Genomic DNA, 21,187 nt, shown 5'->3' with positions numbered 1-21,187 from the left:
ACGTAGATGAGACTCCGAGACTTTCTGCACTGTGCGTGAACTCCTGGAAGCGCCTATATATATGGTTGGAAGTGGAATGTTTTGAACAGCGTCCAACATAAAAGTGCCTTTGTAGATCTACCTCACCTTACGTCTTAAATTGAAACCAGCTGCAGACAAAAAGTTAAGTATGCACTTTAAACCTAAGGATCTACCTAAAAGACTGTATGTTTGTTCTCATCACTTCGTTGATCATTCGTGGAAAAAATTGTAACAACTTGTGCAGCCTGTGTTGAGATGAGGTGTAGATTGATACGCCGGTCACCTGAGTGACCAAGGAAATACGACAAGGTATGTATGTACAGGTACATATAAACAAAAACGGAATGGAATTTTTTTGCGGGCCCCAAGCAGCTGGAAGAGATACAGTGGGGCAAATAAGTATTTAGTCAACCACCAAATTTGCAAGTTCTCCTACTTGAAAAGATTAGAGAGGTCTGTAATTGTCAACATGGGTAAACCTCAACCATAAGAGACAGAATGTGGTAAAAAAAAACAGAAAATCACATTGTTTGATTTTTAAAGAATTTATTTCCAAATTAGAGTGGAAAATAAGTATTTGCTCACCTACCAACAAGCAAGATTTCTGGCTGTCAAAGAGGTCTAACTTCTTCTAACGAGGTCTAACGAGTCTCCACTCGTTACCTGTATTAATGGCACCAGTTTGAACTCATTATCGGTATAAAAGACACCTGTCCACAACCTCAGTCAGTCACACTCCAAACTCCACTATGGCCAAGGCCAAAGAGCTGTCGAAGGACACCAGAGAAAAATTGCAGACCTGCACCAGGCTGGGAGCACTGAATCTGCAATAGGTAAAATGCTTGGTGTAAAGAAGTCAACTGTGGGAGCAATTATTAAAAAATGGAAGACATACAAGACCACTGATAATCTCCCCTGATCTGGGGCTCCATGCAAGATCTCATCCCGTGGCGTCAAAATGATAAGAACAGTGAGCAAAAATCCCAGAACCACACGGGGGGACCGAGTGAATGACCTACAGAGAGCTGAGACCACAGTAACAGAGGCTACTATCAGTAACACAATGCGCCGTCAGGGACTCAAATCCTGCACTGCCCAACGTGTCCCCCTGCTGAAGAAAGTACACGTCCAGGCTCGTCTGCGGTTCACTAGAGAGCATTTGGATGATCCAGAAGAGGACTGGGAGAATGTGTTATGGTCAGATGAAACCAAAATAGAACTTTTTGGTAGAAACACAGGTTCTCGTGTTTGGAGGAGAAAGAATATTGAATTGCATCCAAAGAACACCATACCCCCTGTGAAGCATGGGGGTGGAAACATCATGCTTTGGGGCTGTTTTTCTGCAAAGCGACCAGGACGACTGATCTGCGTAAAGGAAAGAATCAATGGGGCCCTGTATCGAGAGATTTTGAGTGAAAATCTCCTTCCATCAGCAAGGGCATTAATGATGAGACGTGGCTGGGTCTTTCAGCATGACAATGATCCCAAACACACAGCCAGGGCAACAAAGGAGTGGCTTCGTAAGAAGCATTTCAAGGTCCTGGAGTGGCTTAGCCAGTCTCCAGATCTCAACCTCATAGAAAATCTGTGGAGGGAGTTGAAAGTCCATAATGCCCAACGACGGCCCCAAAACATCACTGCTCTAGAGGAGATCTGCATAGAGGAATGGGCCAAAATACCAGTAACAGTGTGTGAAAAGCCTGTGAAGAGTTACAGAAAACGTATGGCCTCCGTTATTGCCAACAAAGGGTACATAACAAAGTATTGAGATGAACTTTTGGTATTGACTTTTGGTATTGATTTTCCACTATGATTTGCAAATAAATTCTTCAAATCAAACAATTTGATTTTCTGTTGGTTTTTTTTTTCCCACATTGTCTCTCATGGTTGAGGTTTACCCATGTTGACAATTACAGGCCTCTCTAATATTTTCAAGTGGGGGAACTTGCACAATTAGTGGTTGACTAAATACTTATTTGCCCCACTGTATATTAACACTTAAACCCTATATTACAGCTCCGGCCATTATGTTGTTTGACCACGGCCACTTTACGTCCACAAACCAGGCCCCTTGGAGGCCCATATTCGGTCGCACCCCCCAAAAACCCCTAAATTCCGCTCCTGTTTGTTAATGCTTTAATGTTTTTTGTTGTTGTTTTTTTTTTACTTATTTTGCCATTATTCAGGGCGATAGACATGCAATCCATTTCGACTGGCAGCTATCAATAGTCTTTCACCATCAATGTCGTTGAAATGTGATTATTTAATGCTGGCATCCTAGTACCAATGACTTTAACGTCTATGGCTGTCAACGGACATAATTTCCTGCTGAAAAACGTCCGTATCAATTATCAAACAAATGTTATTTTACGCAACCGCCATGTTGTGTCACCCGTTCATTAGATAAATGCGAGTGTCTTGAGGAAATTAAGTCTGCCGAGGAAATGAAAGATATTAAAGACAAGACTTTAAACGTCTCATCAAGCACGTGACCATACAGTACATGATATCACACGCTCTACAGTCATTAGACCGTGTCAAACGGAGCACAGTGACTTATTACGGCATCTGCGGCGACAACCCCTCGCCGAGGCCGGTTAATTGTCCCCGACGCTCGCCACTTAATGAACGTAATTACCGCCTTCCTCGGCGTTCGCGCCGTGATTAATTGTTACAACGTTCCTTTGTTGCTTCGGTGCAAATTGCCAACGCCGCTGCCATTTTGGCGTCGAGCAATCACGGGGGGTTGAAGGGGGTCCGGCACTTGAGAGACATGTTGAGAGCCATGTTGGGATTACAGGAAGTGGAGGACTCACCAATCAGTGGAAGCTGTTATTCTTTTTCATCTTCGTGGAGTGAAACAACAAGTCTGATGGTGGTGGAAGAAAAACATATTTGTGGGGAAATATGCAAAAATCACTTCAATAACAATAGCATGGCATCCTTGACGAGTGTCAACTAAATCCAAAAAAACAACCCCTGGTCAAAGCTTCGTGGCTCGGCAATTATCCCGGACGTGTCTTACAAGACGAGCTCATTGAGAGGCTGTCGCCCAGTTAAGCAAAGCGCATTGGTTTAATAAGCCATGGCCTAATGCAATAAGGTGCCATTTGCCAGTCAGCCATGACTTAGTCAAAATCTGTAGCCAGGCCAAATGAGCTGTGCATGGGTCGTCTTGAAACCGGAGACACTGATTGTGACCACTGGAAGGTATGATGGGGAAATGTCAAAAACAATTATTACTATAGACATTCTAACATTTTGAATTTTGATTATTCATCTAAAGGTTTCATCAACCTGAAGTCAATACGAGCAAGGCTTTTTCACATTCAGAGTATCTGAAAGGGTAGGCATATACTTACTTTTGGGAAATCTGTAGTACACAGACATCATCTAAAAACTTTATCCTGAACATTAACACAGTTCTTAAAGGGTCCACAGATGTAGATGTAGATTGTAATTCTTAAAAGATAAATGTTATTATGTGATAAAATAATTTAATATTGAAACCTCTCTAGATGTTTTTGTTTTTATATAATTTGTTAAAATTAGTTTAACTAGTAGGTCGCTATTGTTTTTGACGTCGCAGGGCATTGACATCATATGGTTACGCTGCCGGGCTTCTAGAGTATGACTCTAGGCACATTAACATGTCATCTGTTCAACCCTTTCAATTCGAACCCGAGAGGAATATTATTGAGCATGACAGCACTGTGGATATTTCACAAAAAAACGAGCAGCCAAAGCAAAATGAACAGGAAAGACGGAATGAGATGAGATGGGACGAGAATAGGAAAAAAAAAGTGTTCTGCCAAATTGTGCCACACTGGCGAAACCTCTACTACAATAGGCAAACTTGACACCCAAAGTACTACTGTGCGCGTTCAGCTTGTTTTGTTTAGATTCATACAGACAAAACATACTAAAGATGCCTTAAGAAAATACTTAAACGTAGTAATATCAAATATGGGTGGTTTAAATATACTATGTGACTAATGTGGTCAACAGATCAACAATCTGCTTTAAAGCTTCCATAAGAAAACACAATGTTTAAAAGTATGAGAGGGAAACACATGCAAAAAGTATTTTGAGGCAATAACACTAAGGCTACGTTCATACTACAGTTCTTAATGCACGAATCCAATTTTTTCGTGTTTTTCCGACTCAAGTGAGGCATTAACTTGATGGTCTGAACGTGTCAAGTCGCATAGAACTGGACCATTTCAAATCTGATCTGGGTCACTTTCTTATGTGGTTCAAATCCGATCTGGGCCCAATTTTTCCAGACTGTCGCGGCAGTCTGGACTGTCCAGTCTCTCAAATCGGAATTCATGCAGCAATTACGTCATCAAAAAGCGAGAGAGACGCTACGGTAGCGGTGCAGCTGTGTGTTATTAGCGCCTAGCTTGCCTTGAACATGGCTTTTTAGGAAGGGTCGGACTTCACAACAGTCATAAAAGAAATAAAAATGGGTTGAGGATAAACCTGAGAATGATCGTTTTTGTCTCTGCTTTATATGAGCAATATTTCAACATGGCTTACAAGGCCGAGAGTCGGGGCAAACTGCCCGTATGTGTGTGTGACATGCACGAACAGTGCGTGCATGCTATCGATCCACATACTTTGAATATAATCCTGCACGGGGATTATTTATGTCCATTATTCGTGTCCTCCTTTTAAAAAGCAAAATATGATATCCCTGGAATGACTGATGACAGCCAGCATGTGTGGTCATTTGTTTTGATGCTTCTGCACATGCGGGTCGTCTTGTTCAGCGTGTGTCGGACTGCGAATTAGTGTGCATGCTTGATACTTGAACGGTCCCAATGGACAAAGGCAGTCTGAACGGGCACGCCAAAAAAACAGATGTGGCAAAAAAATCGGATTCGTGCATTAAGACCTGTAGTATGAACGTAGCCTAATAGTAAATACTCGCCACTTTCCGGACTATGAATCGCACTGTTTTAATAGGTGACGAGTGTTTTTGAGGCCATAATTTTCCGAAAAACTGTTAACATGTTACGTTAACAGAGGCCTATTTAGCCTGTAGTTCTCCATTTGACTAGTATTACATTAAAATATAATGGTTTTTCTTGGTTTTTGATCAGTTAAAAAACTGACACCCAAAACGCGACTTATACTCCAGTGCGCCTTATATAGCATTTTTTTTCCCCCTTTTCATTGTGTATTCTTTGGCTTGTGCGGTTTATCATTAAGGTGCAATTTATAGTCAGAAAAATACGATACTTTGCTAATTATTTTTTTTTAAGAATTTTACTGCTTTTATTTGTGTTTTTGTTTTGTTTTAATAAATAAATAAATAAATTAAAAAACGGTTCACATGGTAACTTTTTCCCCCTGAAATTGTATATTAGAAAATTAATGAAAGTATTACAATTTGGGATAGAGTGTTGTACTTTTTGATAAACTGATGAAAATGTATATATTTTATCAGGGATATATAGGCTATATTGGGTAAAATCTACTTGTATTTAGTGATGGTTTTATTAATTTACTGGTAGGATTTTAGGGTTAAATATATGAAAATATAGGCAATAAAACAATTAAGATATTAACTTTACCTAAATGTGGAGTGGGGAAACTTTTCGAAATGAATAAATGCAAAAGTACTGTACTTTGAAATTAAATACAACTGAACTGTACTCAATAGATGCATTGCAATTAGGGATGTCGCGATCGCCTATTTTGAATTCGAGTCACCTGATTTTGAGAATCTGCCGATACAGTTCCGATCCGATACCGAAAAAAATGTAATTTTTAAGTTTATTTATCTGAACAAAAGTTCCAAACATGTTACAGTACTGTACTATTAACAGTACTTCCTCTTCCGCTTTTTCCGAGCGTATTGGGGAATAGAATACGTACATATTTTTGTTGCTTTTGGCAAAGCCATTGTATTTTTGGATTATTTTGTTACTTTTTACATATTTTTAGAAAATTAAAAACCCGATCCTTTTCACCCGATTCCGATGCTCTGAAAAATGGCCCGATCGGCCCGATTTCCAAGCACGCGATCGGATTGGGGATATCCCTAATTGCAATGGATTGAAAAAAGTTTAGCAGTTAGCAATAGATTGCATAAATTGCCTAATGCATAAACATGTCAATGTCGTTCAAAATGCTACTTCTGCTTTCAATAAGACTCCACATTTTTAAAGAGAAAAATATCTTTCTTCAACTTTATGTTATCCATGCAAACAGGGTATTCTGTGCTCATGGAATAACAAATTACGGTCAGAACAAAAAAATACATATATATAAATATACTTTCTCATGTACTGTCTACTAATAGAGGCACACCGTCCATTTAAGTAACTGCAAACAGTATATTCCCTCAATTGCAAAAACACAGCTTGTCGCCCACACATAGTTTGTATGAACACACGTACAAGCCACAGAGCTGGTGAGTGATGGCTTCGACGGCGCCTCCGATCGCTCACGGTGACAAATGGCAGGCTGACAGCCCGACATGAGAAAAGCCCCCCCACCCTAACACCTAACCTGTGAGGTGGGACCCAGCAGCCAGTTCCTCCATCTTATTTTACCTCGCCATCCCCGAGTTTTCTACCTTGCTACTTTCCTTGTCAGAAAAGTCTTCTCCTGACACCTCGCGACTACCTCCCTCTCGGGGAGTGATAGATTCCCCCTCTGTTCATTTATCCTGGAAGCGGAGGACACGCCGGGTGTGATGCGATCCATCTCGCCGGCGACGGCAGGAGCGAGTGCAGCGTCCCTGATCACAGGCCCTATCAATCTCACTCATAAGAGGGCCGGATCAGCGCCGTTGTCAAGGAGCCAGAAAGGCGCCCGGCCGACTTCCTACTGTACAGAACATAGTTCACTTCCTTTCTGTGGAAGAGGACAGTGGCTGGGACACCAGGGGGCTGTATTTCTAGCTAGACCTGATTTCAACATTTGCATTCACACAGGCAGTATATTTTCATTAGTGTAAAGGTGGCACATCATGAAAAGTGACTTTCTGTCTTGTATGTCTTGTATATATGGGTAATTCAAGGATTGGAGGACATTAAGCTTGAAATTTTGTGAAAAATAAGCCTTCACTTTTCAGATTTTTTGCTAAATAGCCTATTCATCAATATTAAGAACCATTATGTTACTAAATATTAATGAAGTAGTATTGGTGATAGATTGAGATATTGATGATAGTATGTTACTAACATACTATCAAAGGCTTGATTATCTCAGCTTACAAATCAATAGAAAAAAATATATACAGTGGGGCAAATAAGTATATAGTCAACCACTAATTGTGCAATTTCTCCCAGTTGAAAATATTAGAGAGGCCTGTAATTGTCAACATGGGTACACCTCAACCATGAGAGACAGAATGTGGAAAAAAAACAGAAAATCACATTGTTTGATTTTTAAAGAATTTATTTGCAAATCATGGTGGAAAATAAGTATTTGGTTAATACCAAAAGTTCATCACAATACTTTGTTATGTACCCTTTGTTGGCAGTAACGGAGGCCAATCGTTTTCTAATGCAGGTCAGATTTTCGGTACCAAATCATTGGTGTGATCCCCAACTCCACAACATTGACGTCTTTTAACATTACTTACAGTAACTGCTGGTGGCCAATCAAACGTTTGTTTAAGGGGGGGGGGAATGGACTGGCACATTCAGCAAGTGAAAAGGGGTAAATGTAAGTCTGAACATAATGAAAAAAAATCAATGGTCTTTCTAAAATACCTATATAACTGAACTCATTATATAATGCAAATAAGGTTGCTTAAAAGTTGGTGGGGACAATTTGATCATCCTGAAAAGTTGGTCGTGTTATGTGCCTACCTTCCCTATGCAAACCTACGCCTTTGGTTGCGCCATATTGCGATAGTAAAACTAAAAGGATTTTCCCCGGATGACTTGAATCTATTGAAGAAATCACAAATGCCCTGGATCAGAAAAAATATGCAATTGCTATTTTCTGTGATCTTAAAAAGGCATTTGATACAATCAATCACCAAATTCTAATTCATAATATGGAAAAATACGGAATCCGCGGGGTTGCAGGGGATTGGTTAAAAAGTTATTAAAGCGAAAGGGTGCAGTATGTCAAAATGGGACAGGATACATCAAAACAACTTGATATTGCTTGTGGTGCTCCTCAGGGGTCTGTGTTGGGCCAAAACTGTTTAATCTATACATAAATGATATTTTTATGCGTCTCAATATCTAAAATTTATTCTTTTTGCAGATGACACCAATGTATTCTATAGTAGTAATACTTATAATGAGTTGATAAAGGTCATGAACAAGGAGCTAATTAACATTAAAAAATGGATGGATATAAATAAATTGTCGTTAAATTTGAGTAAAACCAAAGCTATGATGTTTGGTAACGTTAAAACTAATTCTGATTTGCATATAATTATTGATGGTATCCAAATTGAAAACGTAGATGTGAATACATTTTTAGGTGTCAAAATTGACAGTCAACTGACATGGAACCCCCACATCAGACATATAAAAACAAACATTTCCTAGAGTCTCTCAATTACAAATAAAGCTAAACAATTTCTTGATGAGAACGCACTCCGCACTTTATACTGCTCTTTGGTTCTCCCATACTTCTCATATTATGTTGAAGTCTGGGGAAACACCTATCAAAGCACGATAAATCCTTTAGTCACCATACAGAAACGGGCTGTGCGAATCTTCCATAAGGTCAGGTTTCTGGAGCGCACACATAATTTGTTTATTTACTCAAAGCTGCTAAAATTTAACAGTCTTGTAAAGTATAATACCTCAATAATCCTCTATAAGGCATTCAATAAATTATTACCAATTAAATTGCAAAACTTTTTTACAATGAAAGAGAGAACTCATAACTTGAGAGGATATGGAGACTTCAAAATACCAAAAATTCGAACGACTCGTAAAGGTTTTTGTGTGTCTGTGTGTGGAGTGAAACTTTGGAATAATCTGGGAATGCAACACAAGCATTGCCAAACTATCTACAGATTTAAACGGTTATACAAATTTATGGTCTGGTCACAGTATACTGATATAAGGTCTTAATTACATCAATATGTTGTCTTGGTATGAGTGCTGGTTGTTTCTTACTGTTGCTGGTATATTGCCTGTTACCATTGTTGGTATAGTTATTGTTGCCATTTATAATTCGTTTGTCCTGTGTGTGTGGCCTTTACCATAGTTGGTATGGTTTTACTTTCATTACCACGTTGGTATGAAATTGTTTTTTATGTTTGGGTGGTAACTTCATGTCAAGGGACAACATTTGCTACAAAAAAGTAACTGTACATAACTGTTTGAATTGATTTTTGGTTGCCTACATTTTTGGAAGGAAGAAGCAAGATTTTTTTGTTCCTAATTAGATGAGAATAGGGGTGGGATTAAATAAATTTTCTTCTTCCCACTCCTTTTCAGGCATGTAGTTGATGTTGCTATGTTACTTAGACTACGTTCATACTACATGTCTTAATGCACGAATCCGATTTTTTTGTCATATCTGTTTTTTTGGCGTGCCCGTTCAGACTGCCTTTGTCCATTGAGACAAGTATTACGCATGCGCACTAGGCCTGAACGATATTTGGAAAAACTATTGCTGCGATTTTTTTTGGGTTTGCGATATTTTGCGATATTATATTGCGATATTAAAAAAAATTCATATATTTTTTTTTCAAGATATTTTCACAAGATGACTTAAATAGCTGTTTGGAAAGACTTTAGATCACCACAGTGTACAGTCATCCCTTGTTTTTCGCGGTTAATGGGGACCAGAACCCGCCGCGATAAGTGAAAAACCGCGAAGTAGCCCACCCCCCCATTTTAATTTTTTTTTGTGTGTGTGTTTTTTGTGCCCAATGTATTTATTCAGATTTAGCATTGGAAAGAGATACATACAGGTTGACCCAAAAAAAAGTTTACACTCAGTTGACTGCTTGTTTAAAAGCCATTGAAACATATCTAAATAGGTTGTCATGCTTAAGTGATTCATTAAGGTCACTCAATGCAGCTGGTAATCTCTCGTCTCTACAATTCCTGTGCTTCTGCTGAAAATGAAGAAAACTTTAGCTGTACCTGAATTGCTGCGTGCCGGTCTGACACCTACTGAGATTGCAGCAAATCTGAGAATATCCAGATGTGCAGTCTACAAAGTTATAAGAAGCTGAAAGATATTGGAACGGCCTCACGAAAACCTGGGTCTGGAAGTGCCGATCTGTGCGGACCAAAAAGTTGATTGACAAGGTGATATGTGGCCACCCCAGAGTCCAGATCTCAATCCCCTGGATTATAGCATATGGGCAACTGTGGAGGACAGTGCCTGTAAGAAGCCACAAACTTCTGTGGCAGCCTTGGAGAGGTCCATTGTTAGATCTTGGGAAAAGATGACAGCATCCTACATAAAGAAGCGTTCCGCAGGCGCCTGGAGGCTGTTGTGACACTTAAGGGAGGACACATTGAAAAATAGAGTGTACTGTACATGTTCTTTACAATAATGTACAATTTGTGATTCAATTCTAATTCTAAGATGAATAAACATGGCATTTAAGTTGTATTATGGCAGTGTAAACTTTTTTTTGGGTCACCGTGTATAAGACGTCCCCCCCCCCCCCCCCCCAACTTCCCCCCTCCAAAGTGATTTAAAAAATGTATATAAATAAATGGGGCGGCACGGTGGCTGAGTGGTTAGCACGTCTGCCTCACAGTTCTGAGATCAAGGGTTCAATCCCGGGCTTCGGCCTTCCTGTGTGGAGTTTGCATGTTCTCCCCGTGCCTGCGTGGGTTTCCTCCGGGAACTCCGGTTTCCTCCCACATCCCAAAAACATGCATGGTAGGCTGATTGAACACTCTAAATTGTCCATAGGTGTGAGTGTGTGCGTGAATGGTCGTGTGTCTCCTTGTGCCCTGCGATTGGCTGGCAACCAGTTCGGGGTGTCCCCTGCCTACTGCCCGAAGTTAGCTGGGATAGGCTCCAGCACCTCCGCGACCCTCGTGAGGAATAAGCGGCATGGAAAATGAATGAATGAATATAAATAAATGGTTTTTAAGCACTTCAAATTTCATAATGATGATAAGTTTTAAACATAACTGTCCAACCAAATCATTTTTGAACAAGAATAAAGTACTGTAGCAGATGAATGCTTGGCTTTATTAAATGCTTCTGTTTATCTACTTTAGCTGTGACCGTTGAAGTGACATGTAGAAATTTCAAACTCCTCATGATCACTTCTGGCATTTAAATGTCTCCAACGTCCCCACAGTACACACATTCATTCCAGCGCGGCTTCCTTTCAACAAGTTAAACGATGATTGACAGATGCCCGTGTGAAGTCTGCTTCTTTGGCCAGATCAAAGCCATTGTTGTGCTGCAGTGACTGAGAGGATCAAAAGGCTGCGAGAGGGAGGGTAGGAGGCTGTGCGCAGACCAGAAAGTGAGGCGTATGTGGATAAAAAAAAAGAAAACTATCGCACGTGCTTGCGATGGGACTATTGCGCACACGCACATCGCGATGGCGATGTTTAAACGATATATCGTTCAGGCTTAATGCGCACTAATTCGCAGTCCGACAAGCGCTGAGCAAGACGACCCGCATGCGCAGAAGTATCAAAACAAATGACCACACATGCTGGCTGTCATCCGTCATTCCAGGGGTATCATATTTTGCTTATTAAAAAGAGGACAAAAATAACAGACATAAATAATCCCAGTTTAGGCTTATATTCAAAGTATATGGCTCGATAGCATGCACGCACTGTCCGTGCATGTCACACCACGTACGGGCAGTTTGCCCCGACTCTCGGCCGTGTAAGCAATGTTGAAATATTGCTTATACGGAGCAGACAGAAAACCGATCATTCTCGTCCTCAACCCATTTTTATTTTTTTTATGACTGTTGTCAAGTCTGACCCTTCCTAAAAAGCCGTGTTCAAGGCAAGCTAGGCGCTAATGACGCACAGCTGCACCGCTACCGTAGCGTCTCTCTCGCTTTTTGATGACGTAATTGCTGCATGAATTCCGATTTGAGAGACTGGACAGTACAGACCGCCGCGACAGTCTGGAAAAATGTGGCCCAGATCGGATTTGAACCACATACGAAAGTTACCCAGGTCGGATTTGAAATGGTCCAGCTCTATGCAACTTGTCACGTTCAGACCGTCAAGTTAATGCCTCACCTGAGTTGGAAAAACACGAAAAAATCGGATTCGTGCATTAAGACCTGTAGTATGAGCGTAGCCTTAGTTTTGCTGCTCTTTTTGTTATATGTTTATATGAGCTGTATATACTTGCTGTCTTGACAAGGAAAATCATGGCCTGAAATAAATAAATGAATGAATGAAATGAATGAATGAACTTGCATAGCTCTGTTTTGGAAGACTTTGGTTGACTCACCATAACCACACTGTATTCATATAATACTGTTTAATCTAAGATAAAGGGGGTTCTTCTGTGACTGATGATTTCTGTATATAAAAGGGATCCAGAGGGCCATGTAAACACATAGCATAACATGTAAAGGTGTAGCATAACGGCAATAAAAGCAGTTTGCTTCTTTTATGAAGCAAAACAAAAGTTTGCGTGTTCAAAAAAAAACAAAAAACAATTGCATGTCTTACGAAGGCACTATCACCCATCCGCAGATCACAATGGCAATGTCCAAATGATATATTGTGCAGGCCTAGTTTGGATGGGACATTTTATGTCCTCCAATCCTGGAAGATGACACCAATACTTAGCTCTCTGGAGTGTCTGACCAACCATTGGTTGGAAATTTGTCTTCTTTTTCAGTCAGAGTGAGCAGTGGTCCATTAGCATTAGACAGAACTGTCCCTGAAACACCTACTGTAATACTCCTTTCCCACTGGCCAAAAAACCCGTGTCAACCCGCTAACAATCGGCTTTTGGTGGCAGTGGGAAAGGTGCAGCGACCCGCCTCGACCTGTGTCAATCAACCCGCCAAGCGACCCGCGTTAAAATCACCTAGGCTCTGATCGCCATGCAGTGTGAAAGCAAAACCCCGGGTCAACAGTCAACACCCTAATCTAAGTGGTGACGTAGGCTAGTACGTGATGCGTCATAACAAAAAACAAAAACCATGTGCTCTAGCCCGGATCCACATAGGGCGAACAGTCGGTGTAGCAGCGTTAGCAATAGCCATAACAGACGAAACAAAGGCTCTTCTCCTCCTCCTGTGACATACACGACTCCTTTCAATTTCAAACCAAAATTTACGTCGCCTACGTTGCCTCAGCACAAGCACAGTGTTGATCCTTTGCTGCATTTCGATCATTTTGCGGGCAGTAAAATGCATGAAAACAGAGAACACAAATGGAAAGGAGGCTTCAATGTTGCTTTGCACTGTTAACTTCCTTGAACTGAATGAATTCGGTCGCACTTGTCGAAGCACATCTTAGCGTGGTGACGTAACGCACCTTACGCACGGCTGAGGAGTGGTGGGGGTTAGACGGGTGAGAAAAAAAAAAAAAAGACACGTTTTTTTTCATCAATGGGAAAGGTGCCAAATGCCAATTGCTAGTGGGATGCATCGGCTTGGAAAAACGCGCGTTGACCCACTAGTTTCAGTGGGAAAGGGGTATTAGTGATTTCATCCAGTGTTACAAGTGAATGTCCAGTTTGTATGTTTTTTGCCTGAAGAAAATGACACACTTGAAAAATGCATAGTATGACTTCTTTAAGTAATTTGAGTGAAGCACAATTCAAAATGATCATTTCAAAGTGATCGCTTATAAAAGAACAGTCGATGACAAGGCAGCAGTTGTTGTGGGAGGGGGGAAGAAACAAATTCAAATCATCATGGAAGTAAGTAAAATTACTCCATCCTCAATTTGACAGTCGACGTTCTATTTTGGACGTTCTAAAAGATGTTAAAATAATTGTTGAGAAAGAAATCAGTCATGCTGCTGCATTTTCTCCTCATTGAGATGTAAATACATTGTTTTTTTTCGCCAGTCAAAAAATGAAGACGCATAATTTATCACGTCAAGCTAAATTGCTAATGACAGCGTGCCTACTTTTAGACATTTTATGGGACAATTGATGCGAAAGGCATTTTTATTTGCGTCAACAACGTAACCAATAATTCACCTTGTAACAGCTTGGAATATCCAATCAAAAATGAGGAATCTGAGAAAATGGCCAGCTAAATTACACTAAAGTGGCAGTCAGAAGAACCAGTGGCGGACTTGGCAATTTTGGGGCCTAAGGCGAACATTTCCAGGGGCCCTCTTCATGGGTCAGGGGTTAAAAAGCTGAGAAGGGTGTGGAGGAAATATATAAATTTTTTTTTTTTTTTTTTACTACTTTAGCAATGAATTTTTTGTTGACGCTTATTAATTCACAAAACCATGTTGGAACACTTAAATTCTTTATCAAACTACAAATAATCATGTAAATAACAATAATTAATCACAAATAAACAATGAGGTTATATGCTGATAGCATTTACTAGTGCAAAAGAATGGAAAGTAAATAGATTCAGAACACTGACTTTGCCTTTCCAACATCATTCAAAACAATTTTTTAAAAAAAAATTCTAGCATTATTATTATAGTATACTACTATATATTAAAGATGCCGATCGATCAGGTCCGATCACGTCATTTTCAAAGTATCGGAATCGGCAAAAAAATATCGGACATGCCTTTTTTAAATATATATATATATATATATATATATTTTTTTTTTAAATTAAATTGTTTTCTAATTGTATTTAACGTTACAGACATAATATGTTACACTCATCCAAAGTCTTTAGTTTAGGCTTAAGATAGGGTTATCAAATTTATCCCGATAACGGCGGTAATTAATTTTTTAAACAATGTATCACGTTAAAATATTTAATGCAATTAACGCATGCGCTGCACGACCCACTCACGCATTGTCGCGCACAATCTGTAATGGCGCCGTTTTACCTATATAGAGAGCTAAAGGCAGCGTAAAATGAGTAGAGTGAATTTTGGCAGCCTTTGGAGCCTTTTTTTAATTGGCTAAAGCCTTAAAATCCCTCTCCCTACGATTAGAAATATCGTGGGAAGCAATGTGGGGAAGCAAGTTAGCAATTGATCTTTTTCTTAACACCCTATGTTATTCTCCAACGCAGAGAAGATATATCAATTGGTAGCACTACGCACAGTCATGGTTGCTAAAGGCGTGTTACATCCACCCATCATGCATTTGGGCATGGCCACAGTATCATTTACTGAAAGCTTAACAAATACACTAAATGGCAATATTTAGTCACAATATACAAAGTCACAAGTCTTTCTATCCGTGGATCCATCTCACAGAAAGAATGTTAATAATGTAAATGCCATCTTGAGGATTTATTGTCATACTAAACAAATACAGTACTTATGTACTGTATGTTGAAATTAGTTTTATCCATTTTTTTCTTAATGTATTGCCAAAATGTATATGATCGGGAAAAATTATCGGGAATGATTGGAGTTGAATCGGGAGCAAAAAAAAAAAAAGCAATCGGATCGGGAAATATCAGGATCGGCAGATACTCAAACTAAAACGAACGGGATCAGATCGGGAGCAAAAAAACATGATCGGAACAACCCTACTATATATAATAGTATAAAAATTATAATAATTATTCATTACCAATCATATTTGTCACAAAGAGCGTCATTTGAAAGCTATTCTTAGTGTAGAATCTGTATTCTGTAGTATTTAATCAACATATTTTAATATTTATTCTGAAGTATGTGGGATTAACTCCAGAAATTCTTACCTATATGACGAACATGACGTGCTTTTATTTTGAAAAGTTCACCGTAGGTACGTTCGCTAAACCACTAACCGAAAGCTTTACACTCCGTAAAAAAAAAAACATTCTTCGTCATTGCTTGTGGTGTCACTTATAGATTTAATTTTATTTTCATTAGCAAATGCTGTTAACCAGCTCTTGAGTGCTGTTGTATGACTGATTGGAACTGTACTGCATTGTTTGGCCAGCTAAGCGATGCTAAACGGAGCTAAGCGAAGCTAAACGGCGCTAAATGAAGCTAAGCGACTGATAGTGCGTGTGTGTGCGGAAGAGATAATATAAATGCAGCATTCAAATGGCTTTTTTTTTGTTTTGTTATGTATTTATTTGTTTGGTATGCTGACATAAATATACATGACGTATAGTTGGGGGTGCTGCTAGCTCCGGTGGCCCAAGCCCTTGCTCGTTGGGGCAAGGGCAGCAGGTTGGGGGGCCCCCCTACTGGTTGGGGGCCTAAGGAGATCGCCTACCTCACCTGAATAGTAGATCCGCCTATGAGTAGAACATACACGAATTCGGTTAAGTTCACTAAATCAGGGATCCCCAACCTTTTTTGCACCACGGACCGGTGTTATTTGGGCCTTTTTTTCACGGACCAGTGTTCTGACAAATTTTGCAACCCATCAAAAATTTCAACGATGCGGTTCTGCGCATGCGCGTAACGTTAACCATAGCGCAAATGCGCAAATGCAGCGATTCCAAAGTAAACACTACAAACTTTCTTGAAAGAAAGGAATATTAACTTACGTTTGATCATGGACTTGTAGAAAAGTTCTCCTCAGATACATCCTGCCATGTAAGCTGCACACAACAACTTCACACCGCTCTCACCATTAACGACTTCGCCTTGTCGTTAAACATTAATTAAGAAGCCCGCTTCACAAAGGTATGATGTTGGAAATTGTAGCAAGGTTTTCAATGCTCTTGTAGCGATGTCAGGATATTCCAGAATGACTTTAATCCAGAACCTCGGTAGAGTTGTTGTCTCAAATGTACGTTTAATAAGGTCGCCATCATTTGCAATCTCTACAAGTTAATCTTCCTGTTGTTCAGGCATGCTCGAATCACTTGGTTTATTCACAAACGGGTCACGAATCCACTCCTTCGCAGTTCATGGGTCTTCGAGGTTGTAGGCTCGTCAGGTGCCCTTTTCGCCGTAAAAATATCTCTAAAGACGTCTGTTTTCCAGTCATCTTCACTCATGTGGGGGCTAATTATTTCGGGGTACAAATGTGCTGCGCCCACGGCCTAGCAATACGTTATTATCGAGGACAAGCACACATAGATATATTATATAAACAAACAAGATGTACTGCTAGCAGTCCAATCAATGGATTTCTATGACGACATTGTAATCTATCCCGTAGTATTATATCTAGAGTAGACAGGGATATTGGTGTGTTAAGCAGGGGCACAGGGTTAATTCAGCCAGAATCCGGTCGTTATTAAATTATTATTTCTGTCCGGCCCGGTAGCAAATGCGCCACGGACAGGTCCCGGTCCGCGGCCCGGCAGATGGGGACCCCTGCACTAAATGATTCCCTTTTATAGATAACTTTCATCTATTTCTTTCAGTTGAGTCATTTACGTTTGTTTTAACGTATCCATCAATACGGATTTTTTGTCATGCGAAAATCGGCTGATTTTATGTTGTTCATTCGTGCGCATAACCGATGACAACGAACATTTGTGGAGTCACACTTCAAGCCACGTCCAATCGCATTGGGCCTCACGTCGGGCCATATGTCGCCTTTAAAAACACTCAATCAAAACTCTCCCTGACACTCTCGTACACAAACTCATGACAACAAGCACACTCGAACACACACATCCTCGCCTTTACACACTCTGACACGGCTCAAAAAACACTTCCCCGCTGACGTGTAACACTCTCCTCCGCCGACACTTCATAACCTGACATGCATCGCCTTGACACGCACACGCGCATCAAAAGCAGTGGGCTGTAAAGCGCCATCCCTATCCGCCCCAGCAAACGGCATCCACCAATCAAATTAGAACTGATCAAAACATGTCATTCAAAGTCGGGCCGGGCAGTGGGGGTGGGGTAGTACCAACACTCTGACCTTGGGAGCAATTAGCATGACCTGGATGAGAGAGGCAGATGCAAAGAAAGAGAGATGAAGGGTCTTTTCTTCTTATTTGCAAGCTGCCTCAATCCGTTATTCATATGTTAGGAATCAAGGAAGTCACTCATTCATTCATCTTCCATGCAACTTGTCCTCACAAGGGTCTCATAGAAGTCATATTTTATCTTAATGGACAGGTGAAGACTTCAATTCATGAGCGTTTTACTCGGTTAAATTGTATTGAATGCATCATTCGCCGTCTCAAAACTCACATTACCAAAACGTTTTTTGAATTGACCGCAAAGTTTTTGAGTTACTGCCATAGCAACATCTTAGCAACCCGATGACGGCAATTCCCGAAGACCTTGTCAGCACTCCAAAACTTTCGTATTGTTATTATTATGTTATTACATGGGGCTTTGCAAGGGAAAGGCCCATATAATAGTTTTTTTTTTTTTAAAATAGAGTTTCTTTGCCACACCACACAGCCCAAACCGTATGACCGACCTTCACCGTTCAAATGTCAAAACGACCAAAATTTTCGCAGGATGCAGGAAATTTTTTGAATGACCCCCAAAAATTCTCCGTTCGCCCATAAACGTGGGTTTTTTGAAAAAGCAAACATTTTTCAAAACACTACCAAATCACATAATTTACACATCAAAAATTCCAAGACGGTAAGACGCATACCCTTACCCTAACCCTAACCCAAGTTGTATACAGAACGTGTACAGGCCCCCCAAAATTAGCCAAAAACTGTCCCGTCCATTTCTAAAAGGATGCCACTGACAGCCATGTACGTCCAAATTTCCCATTCATTTTAAATGGTAAGAAAACATAGGTTCTCGTAATTTTTTTACCATTAACAGTTACAGCCCACTGACATTTTGTGACCCGATATCAACAGGACGTGTGCCTGAAATGTCCTCAAATCAGCAGGAAGTGACATGACATCAACCGGAAGTGTCCCCAAATTAACAAAAAGACCGACCTTCACCGTTCAAATGTCAAAATGACCTAAATTTTCTCGAGACGCAGGGAATTTTTCGAATCACCCCCCAAAATTTTCCGTTCGACCGTAAACGTGGATTTTTTAAATAAAGCAAAACATTTTCTAAACGCTACTTGTCCTAAGATTTTTGACCAAATTGCATAATTTACACATCAAAAATTCCAGGACAGTAAGGGGCATAAAAGTTGTATACGGGATTTGCGAAAAAGGCACAGGTTCCCCAAAATTTGCCAAAAACCATCCCATTCATTTCTAATGGGATGCCACTGACAGCCATGTACGTCCAAATTTCCCATTCATTATAAATTGCAGGAAAACATAGGTTCTCTTGATTTTTGACATTTACCATTAGAGCCCATTGACATTTTGTGACCCGATATCAACAGGACGTGTCCCTGAAATGTTCCAAAATCAACAGGAAGTTACATGATATCAACAAGAAGTGTCCCCAAAATTCGTTCGCCCGTAAACGTGTATTTTTTGAAAAAACAATTTGTTTTCGAAACGCTACTCGTCCTACAGTTTTTCACCAAATCACATAATTTACACATCTAAAATTCCAAGACGGTAAGGGGCATAAAAGTTGTATACAGAATTTGCCAAAATATGTACGGGTCCCGCAAAATTTGCCAAAAACTGTCCCATTCATTTCTAATGCCACTAACAGCCATGTACTGTTAAGTCCAAACTTCCCATTCATTTTAAATAGCAGGAAAACATAGGTTTTCGTAATTTTTGACCATTTACTATTACAGCCCATTGACATTTTGTGACCCGATATCAACAGGACGTGTCCCCGAAATGTCCCCAAATCAACAGGAAGTGACCTTATATCAACAAGATTTGTCCCCCAAATGGATATCAACAGGACATGTCCCTCAAATGTCTCTAACTTAACAGGACGTGACCTGATATCAACAAAATGTGTCCCTGAAATGTCCCCAAATCAACCGGAAGTGACCTGATATCAACAGGACATGTCCCCCGAAATGTCCCCAAATCAACAGGTACTAGGTACATCCCTAAAATAATACCCAAAAAAAGGAAATGTTATAGAATAGGAATGACTTGGCCACCTTATACACTAGTTATATGTTTTCAAAGGTTATTTTTTTGGCTATTGGTTGTTGAAGGCTCTGAATTCCGGAGGTTGCTAGTGGAGAACCAGGGAAATGAGTGGTTGTTGTGGTGATAGGTTGAGGTCGTCAGATGTGTCTTGTTCCTTGGTGTCTTGGTTGTAGGGGTGCGCGATATCCATTTTTTGAAACTGATACCGATATCGATAACTTCCTGCTCCTCAAAGCCAATACCGATATTGATAACTGATAATATATATATTTTTTTTAATGTATAACCTGAGTTTTTGAATACCTGGAGGTTTGAAAAAAAACAAAAAAAACTAGTGGATTCAACATAGATTTGCCTTTGATCTCACCAGATTTTTCATAATGTCATGAACAAAACAGTGCGTTTCACTTCTGCAGTGCCCGACAGCCAAATAAAAATGAATGCACTTCCATAAAACACAAGGCTTGGTCTTTTCTTGCTTTTATGGGAAGACACTCGTCTTAATAATGTAAAAGTACAACAGAAAAATACACATATTCAATACTCAATATACAACAAACTGCACAATACACTTATACACACAACTATTATATGTATAGCATAGCACACTAGCTTGAGCTACTAAAGCATTGGCTGGCTTCTATAACACAACAACTTATTAAGTTCTGTACATATGACCCTTCACCACAGAAGTAAACATATGGTGCACATCCATATGTTATAGTAAACATAAAATACTTACATATTACCGAGGCGGAAACGTAACAGAAAGCATTCACGATTGTCAATGCGACCGCTAGACACCGCCACGTGTATGTGAATGAGCTTGTAATGTGAACAAAACTACTGTGACAAAAAATAGATGCAACGAATTATTCTGACCAGCAGGTGGGAGCAATGCCCCACAAATGGTCAACTGCTTTCCTATACTATGTGTGTAAAGTCACTGTAAACTGTAAAGCCAGCACAATACATATAATCGGTCCTATTAATAATGTTATTGGATTTATCGGGATGACGTCATAATTCCTGTTATCGGACCAATAATTATCGCGCACCAGTACTTGGTTGTCGAAACAGTCTTCGTTTTCATTGAAGTCATTTAAGTCTTGATTGCTGTTGGAGTCTTGGTTATCATTGAAGTTGTTGGAATCTTGGTTGTTGTTAAAGTTATTGGAGTCTTGATTGTCATTGTTT

Source organism: Corythoichthys intestinalis, chromosome 4 (assembly GCF_030265065.1).
Source record: "Corythoichthys intestinalis isolate RoL2023-P3 chromosome 4, ASM3026506v1, whole genome shotgun sequence".
Classification (NCBI taxonomy): domain Eukaryota; kingdom Metazoa; phylum Chordata; class Actinopteri; order Syngnathiformes; family Syngnathidae; genus Corythoichthys; species Corythoichthys intestinalis.
This window is presented reverse-complemented; position numbering follows the sequence as displayed.